Below are 7,091 nucleotides of genomic sequence, written 5' to 3' on the forward strand. Positions count from 1 at the left end.
ATGATCGTACCACTGCACTGTAGCCTGGGTAATAGAGTGAGACCTAGTCTAAAAAAAAAAAAAAAATCATAGATCATACAAGTCATCCATTTAATCTCAAGGAAGCTACTGGGGGGAAAAAGACATTAAGTGGTTGGCCATCGGCTCCCTCAAACATGACAGCAGCGTCCTGCAGACCTGCCTTCTTCAGGGTAGGGAAGACATGGCCCGTGAAGGAGCACATCTGACCTGTCCAGCCAGCGCGGCCCCTGAATTGTGCCTTGGGGGTGCTTGTGCCTGTGGCAGGAAAGCACCATCCATCGTGCACAGCCAGACACCTGATGGCCAGGGCCAGCATCCCAAGGGAGGCACTACGAGCCCCGTGGTCAGCTGTCAGACCTGAGGGGTACAGAGAAGCCCACGGTCACACACACACAACTTGAAGGCCAGGCTGTTTTCTACAACATCAGCGTGCTGCTTAGACATGATTGCACCCACACTTTTAGGGAGCCTTAGGCCCCTGTGTGAGTCCCACACAGATAAACCACTCCTTGCCAAGCCTGGGTACCACGGTTCCCCACGGACATGAGGGGCTCCCTTGTGCATTAAGAACCATACATGCCCCTTACCCATGTGAGTGAGCCACTGCATTTCACAGGAAGCAGAGTCCACAGAGGTTAGCAGATTCACCTGAGCCACACGCAAGCTCCCCAGGACCCCAGAGCCGGTCATCCCAGCACCTGCAGGTCGCCCCTGACTGGCAAGTCTGCACTCAATTAGTGCCCTTCTAGCTGTAACAGGAGGTCTGCCTTCTGCTGCAGCAGAGAGCACAGGGAGGGAGCTGGTCTCAATCCCTAAACCGCCCGCTATACTCTGCTGGGCCAGGCCTTATATTCTGGACAAAAGCAGGATGTGCAGCCTCAGCCCTAGTCCCATAGGACCTTGGGAAGTCCAGTAAGCTCTAGGCCTGGCACTGTGATGCCACGAGCCTCTGCAGGCTTCCCTGTGCCCCCACAGTACCTGGCCCTGCTGCTGTGCCCAGGGGGCAGAGGGCTGCACAGCCCGGGGAAGGACTCACACTCCCAGGGACCCTGCAGCAGGTGGTGTCTGAGCCAGTAGAACTCGGCCGGCACGTTGGCCTCAGACAGCTCTTGGAGCGGCAGCAGCAGCAGCTTCTCCAACAGGCAGCTGGTCACCCGGGCCACGTCCAGGGGCTCATCCCCCCCAGGCAGCAGTGGCAGCATCACCACCACTGAGTAGTTCCTAGAGGGAACGCACAGGACAAGACACCGTGACTGGCCGAGCCGTGCTTCCTTTGGCTGCAGAGGGGGAGCTCACAGGTCCACAGGAAGAGCTCTGCCATGGAGAGCATGGGCGTGCCTCTCGGGGAGGGGCTGTCCTTGTTTTAGGAAATCCCATAATGAGGTGGAGGAGGACAGAGGCTGGCATGACAGCAGAAGTGGGGGGCGAGGCTGGGACAGAAACAAGCTGCCCCATTTTGAGGACACAGATGTCTGATGTCATGCCTGTTCTTCCCCCTGGGTCTTGGGCAGCATGGGGCCTGTGTGGGGATGCTGAGGACAGGAGCTGGAAGGACTAGGAAATTGTTTTGGTTTGTTTTTTCAATCTCATTCTGTTGCCTCCGCTGGAGTATAGTGGTATGATGTCGACTCCCTGCGACCTCCGCCTCCTGGGTTTAAGTGATTCTCCTGTCTCAGCCTCCGGAGCAGCTGGAACTACAGGCACTCACTGCCATGCCCGGCTAATTTTTGTATTTTTAGTAGAGTCAGGGTTTCACCATGTTGGTCAGGCTGGTCTCAAACTCCCGACCTCAAGTGAGTTGCTCACCTCGGCCTCCCAAAGTGCTGGGATTACAGGCATGAGCCACTATGCCCGACCAACAGGTCTAGGAAATTTCTACAGTTGAGGGGAGGACTGGAACTTTCTTAATATGTAGAGCAGGGGTCAAGCCTGTGAGATGTGAATGATCAGGGAGATAGCCCACATGGGGGTGTAGTGGGAAGAGGAACATTGCACATTCTGTTGTTGATGGGCCGGTGGAGGGGGTACAGGGGCAAGTGGCCTCACTTACCTTCTGGGGAGCCCAGATGCCCTGCAGCTAAAGGCAGGAAGCAGCCTCAATGCCCTCCCTGCCAGTTGAATCCATTTTTTGGTACCCCTACCAGACCCCACTCACCAGGTAGGCGAATAACCAGGCAGGTGATTCTTCAACCAAGCCAAAGCCCCGCCCTGGGAGCTCTTCCCTTCCTCAGCCTACATTCTGACCACAAGGCGGCAGGAGCAGGAACTTGTATTACCTGGATCCTTTTCCCCATGATGTGGGTTTAGTCCCTATTCTACAGCTGGGGAAACTGAGGGACCCAGAGCCGATGCAGAAGAATCCTAGTTAGAGGCAGAGCCAGAGTCCAGATGCTCTGCGAGGTCAGCAGCATGGAAGAAGGGGGCTGCCTCCCTGCCTGGAGCCGGTTCCTGGTGGGCCTTGTGCCTGTGAGGGAAAAGGATACAGGGTCCCCAGGCCCCTGCTCTAGACTGGGTTCCCCACTTCCATCCACCACCCCCATGTTCTCAACACAGGGGCCAAAGGGGCCTTTTGAAGTGAAAGGGTGATCATGTCCTTCCTAGGTCAGAGCAGAAACCAGAGCCCTCACCCCACCCCCCAGCCTTAGGACCCCTAGTTCCTCCCAGTTGCATCCACTCACCGTTGCTCACATTCTGCTTCAGCCCTGCCAGCTTGATATTCAAACAGGCCAGGCATGGTGGCTCACGCCCATAATCCCAGCACTTCGGAAGGCCAGGAGTCTGAGACCAGCCTGGCTAATATGGTGAAACCCTGTCTCTACTCAAAATACAAAAATTAGCCAGGTATGGTGGCCCATCCCTGTAATCCCAGCTACTTGGGAGCCTGAGGCAGGAGAATCACTTGAACTTGTGAGGCAGAGGTTGCAGTGAGCTGAGATCACACCACGGCACTCCATCCTGGGTGACAGAACGAGACACCATCTCAGAAACAGGCCAGGCACATCCCTCTCCCAGGCCTCTGTGCAGTGGTGCCCACCTGGAGCTCTCTTCCCATGCTGGCCCATGGCTCTTGCTCAAACTGTACCTTCTCCTCAAAGCCAGCCATGGCCACACCATAGGATCCACTGCTCACCATCTCACCAGTGTTCCTTCTCTAACATTTGCCACCTAAGGTATGGCTCAGTGGTGGTAAATGATGAGCAGTGGGCCACGCCCAGCCTGCAGCTGGCTTCTGCACAGCCTGCAAGAAAGAAGGGATTTGTGTGTTTAAAAGATTACAAAACAGGCCGGTGTAGTGGAAGTACTACACTACAGCCGGTGTGGCAGCTCATGCCTGTAATCCCAACACTTTGGAAGGTCAAGGGGGGTGCATCACCTAAGGTCAGGAGTTTGAGATCAGCCTGGAGTCGCAAAAACTCTGTCTCTACTAAAAATGCAAAAAATTAGCCAGGTGCAGTAGTGCATGCACCTGTAGTCCCAGCTACTCAGAAAACTGAGGCAGGAGAATGGCTTGAACTCAGGAGGAGGAGGTTGCAATGAGCTGAGACCACGCCACTGCACTCCAGCCTGGGTGACAGACCAAGACTCCATCTCAAAAAAAAAAAAAAAAAAAAGATTACAAAACAAAAGCAAGGAAATGTGACAGAGTGGAATGGCCTGCTTAAGAGGTGACTCTCAGGCTCGCTGCAGGGAGCTGTGCACACCCTGCTGTAGATGATTTCTTGTGTTTCATGTCTGTCTCTGAGTAAAAGTGAGCTTCCCGAAGGCAGGGGTCAGCCTCACCCACTGCGCTCCTCTGCAGCTCCTAAAGTCCTGCCTGCACTGGAACCGTGCTCACAAGATCTCTATGGAGTGGAGGAAACCCCAGCTTCCTCTACCGTGAAATGGGGAGTGAAGAAGCCTCTGTGCAGGGCGGTCCGAGGAGTCAGCGAGTCAGAGCATGTCGAAGCGTTCAGCATTGTGCCTGATATGTGGCAGGAACACTGGATGCGCCACTCCCAACCCTGCGTTACCTGGCTGTGAGGCCGTACAGGTCCAGCAGGGGTTTGCAGAGCCTCTTCAGTGCTCATGAGAATGAGGCTTCAGCCCAGGACAGCATCTGGTGGGCCACCTGGAGAGGGAGGGGACAGCGAGAGCTGTCTCGGTTGTCCTCAATTGCCAGCTATGCCCCATCCTTGCTCTCACTCACCAGCTCCAGGGCACCTTTCACAGCCCCCAGGGCCACCCTGATGGGCCCGGGACCCCTGTTGCCTGGCATCCCAGGCACCCAGGACTGCAGCCACCACATGGCTTCTCTGCCCGCTCCCGCCACACCTCCTCCAGGGCCCACAGTGTCACCTCCAGGTAGGCATCCTTCAGTGTGGCTAGGAGCCCTGCAATGGGCAGCCACCACCCACCATGAGGCTTCTGGGCAGCTCAGAGACCCAGCCCACACCTCGAGGAGACAGGGCCTCCTCCTAGGGTAAAGATGGTGGGGGAGTGGGGGAAAAGGAATAGAACAGCAGGCACTGGAGATTGCGGGTGAGTTGTCACAGCAGACCCGAGCCACCTCTGCATGGCCTGCTCATAACTTGTCTGGGAACTTGGATTGCGGGAGGGTTCCCACCACTCCTCGAAGTGATCCGAGGTGCTCTGCACCTGAACTGTTTGCACAAACATGGTTTATGCTGAACCCCTGCTTGCCTCCTAGGATTCTGACAGTGTGGTCCGCACCAAGCAGCACCTGCCAATAGGGCAGCCCCACTAAACACCTGGGTCACGTAGTGCTGGGACAGCCAAGTGCATCCCATGTGAAGGCACTGGGACTGGGAGAGAACACTGGGTGCTGGCCCTGGCTCCCCCTGGACTCCGCCCCGGCCCCCTTTCCTGCGCTGACACTCCTGCCTCCTGTCACTGTAGTCAGTGACAGCTGCGAACAGCACAATGTGCCGGGTCATGGAGCACTCTTTCAAATTCACTGCCCTGTGGGTGGCCATGGGACTCTGGCACAGCAGAGAGAATGCGGAGGTGACATTCAACAGCCAGTCAGAGGGATGCCCACACTGGCACTGGACAAGGTCTTGGCGGCTCTGTACTGGGCTGGGCATTAGCCCTGGATGGTGGAGAGGCCAGAAGTTCTTAGTCCTGCCAGGAGGGCAGTAGGGGCAATAGCTGTGAGCATTTAATGACCACATGGCCACAGAGAGCTCATCATGGAGCCAGAAAGAGACCCTATTGCAGTGAGCTTCACAGAAACAAGGCTGTATACTCAAAGCAGGTGGAAGACTGGAGAAACCTAGGCAGCAGGCATAAGAGAAATTAGCTTGGAGACTCTGTAAGAATGAGACAGCAGACCATGAAAAAAACGAACGTTGGGCCAGGTGCGGTGACTCACCCCTGTAATCCAAGCACTTTCGGAGGCTAAGGCTGGCAGATCACGAGGTCAAGAGATCGAGACCATCCTGGCCAGCATGGTGAAACCCCATCTCTACTAAACATAGAAAAACTAGCTGGGCGTGGTGGCGCGTGCCTGTAGTCCCAGCTACTTGGGAGACTGAGATAGGGGAATCGCTTGAACCCGGGAGGAGGAGGTTGCAGTGAGCCAAATTCATGCCATAGCACTCCAGCTTGGGCAACAGAGTGAGGCTCCGTCTCAAAAAAAAACAAAAAACAAAAACAAACAAAAAAACAAACCCAAGGCTGTAGGTCTGTAAGAAGTAAGGTGGGGGGGTCTCAGCTGGGCTGCAGGCCTGTGGGAAGCAAAGCCACTGTTCTGATTGAAACAGGGCCATAGGCCAACGTGAGGGCTGAGGGCCCCGGGCTGGGTGTGGATTTTGGTGCAGGGTTGAGCCCTCCCTCCCACACTCACATTCCAGCTCATTCCGCAGCTGCTCCAGCCCCACCTGCAGCCGGTCCAGGTAGAGGCAGGTGCTGGGTCAGTGCCTGCCTGGTCTGGCTCTGGCCCCACAAGGTGGTGACGGCCCAACTGCTCACCTGCACAGCCTCCAACCCTGCCTGGGACAGCTGTAGGAGGAGGCCTGCCACGCCATCCAGGGTGCCTGCTGGCTGTACCTGGTCAGGGAAACCAAGGCAGAATTGGGGTGAGGTCCAGGGCAGAGAGAGCCCCAGACCCTCCTGCCCAGGGTGGGATGCCTGGCAAGTGGAAGCTGCAAGCCAGGCCAGAGGGGCAGCTCTCCACCCAATCCTTCCCCCCTGTGCTACCCACCAGCTGCTGGAACCTTCTCACAGAGACACTTGGGTGTCTTGAAACTTCGCTTCCAGCTGGGCTTGCACCTGGGAGCTAACTGTAGCAATCCTGGACTGTGAGGATGGAGAAGAGGCTGGGACTCCCTCGGGGCCATGTAGGAATGAAATAGACAAAAGGTCTCAGTGCCAGCGGCAGGTGTGGGCCTCACCCTGGGGCCGTGTGCTCTGGCTTCTGGGCACAGATGGACCCAAAGGGCTCGGGGCTCCTGGCATTGTGGCCTCTGCCCAGAGAGAGAACGGTAACCCCTTCCCTGTGTCCCAGCCCAGGCCCTCTCACCTCCACATGGCCCAGCAGGCACCTCTGGAAGCTGTGCACAGCCAGCAGGAGGCTGTGGTTGGCAGTCTGCAGGGTCAGCCGTCCCAGGGGCTGGAAAGGCTGTCTGCCATCCCAGAACAGGACCTCTGCCTCCACTGTCTGCCTGTGGGCACATGCCACACACTCTTCTCTGTCCCCCTGGCACCAGAAGGGCACCTGCTGGTGCACCCATGATGTTTCCATCTGCCCACTCCTCCTCCACCATTTTCCATAGGTCCCCACTGCCGCAGGCCAAGCCTCAAAGCCCTAGGACTTGAGAACCTGCAGCTGCACCACCTCAGTCAACCTGCTGAGCCACCTGAAGCCCCCTCTTCTGTACCCTTCCCAGCAGCCTCACCTAATATAGCCATCAGTGAGGGATGCCATGCAGTCCTGACAGGGTTTCCGGAGCCTGAGACAGGGTCTCACTGTCACTGTGGCAGGAGTGCAGTGGCACCATTACAGCTTGCTCCCAGCAGCTGGGACACAGCAGTGCACCACCCCACCAGGCTTTTTTTTTTTTTTTTTTTTT

At 56.6% G+C, this 7,091-nt stretch overlaps 1 pseudogene; it reads right to left on the reverse strand.

Moving 5' to 3' along the window:
* Nucleotides 1–7,091, reverse strand: part of LOC108300236 — a 47,487-nt pseudogene that overhangs the window by 14,100 nt on the left and 26,296 nt on the right.

The sequence above is a fragment of the Cebus imitator genome, unplaced genomic scaffold (genome assembly GCF_001604975.1).
Source record: "Cebus imitator isolate Cc_AM_T3 unplaced genomic scaffold, Cebus_imitator-1.0 Scaffold25, whole genome shotgun sequence".
Classification (NCBI taxonomy): domain Eukaryota; kingdom Metazoa; phylum Chordata; class Mammalia; order Primates; family Cebidae; genus Cebus; species Cebus imitator.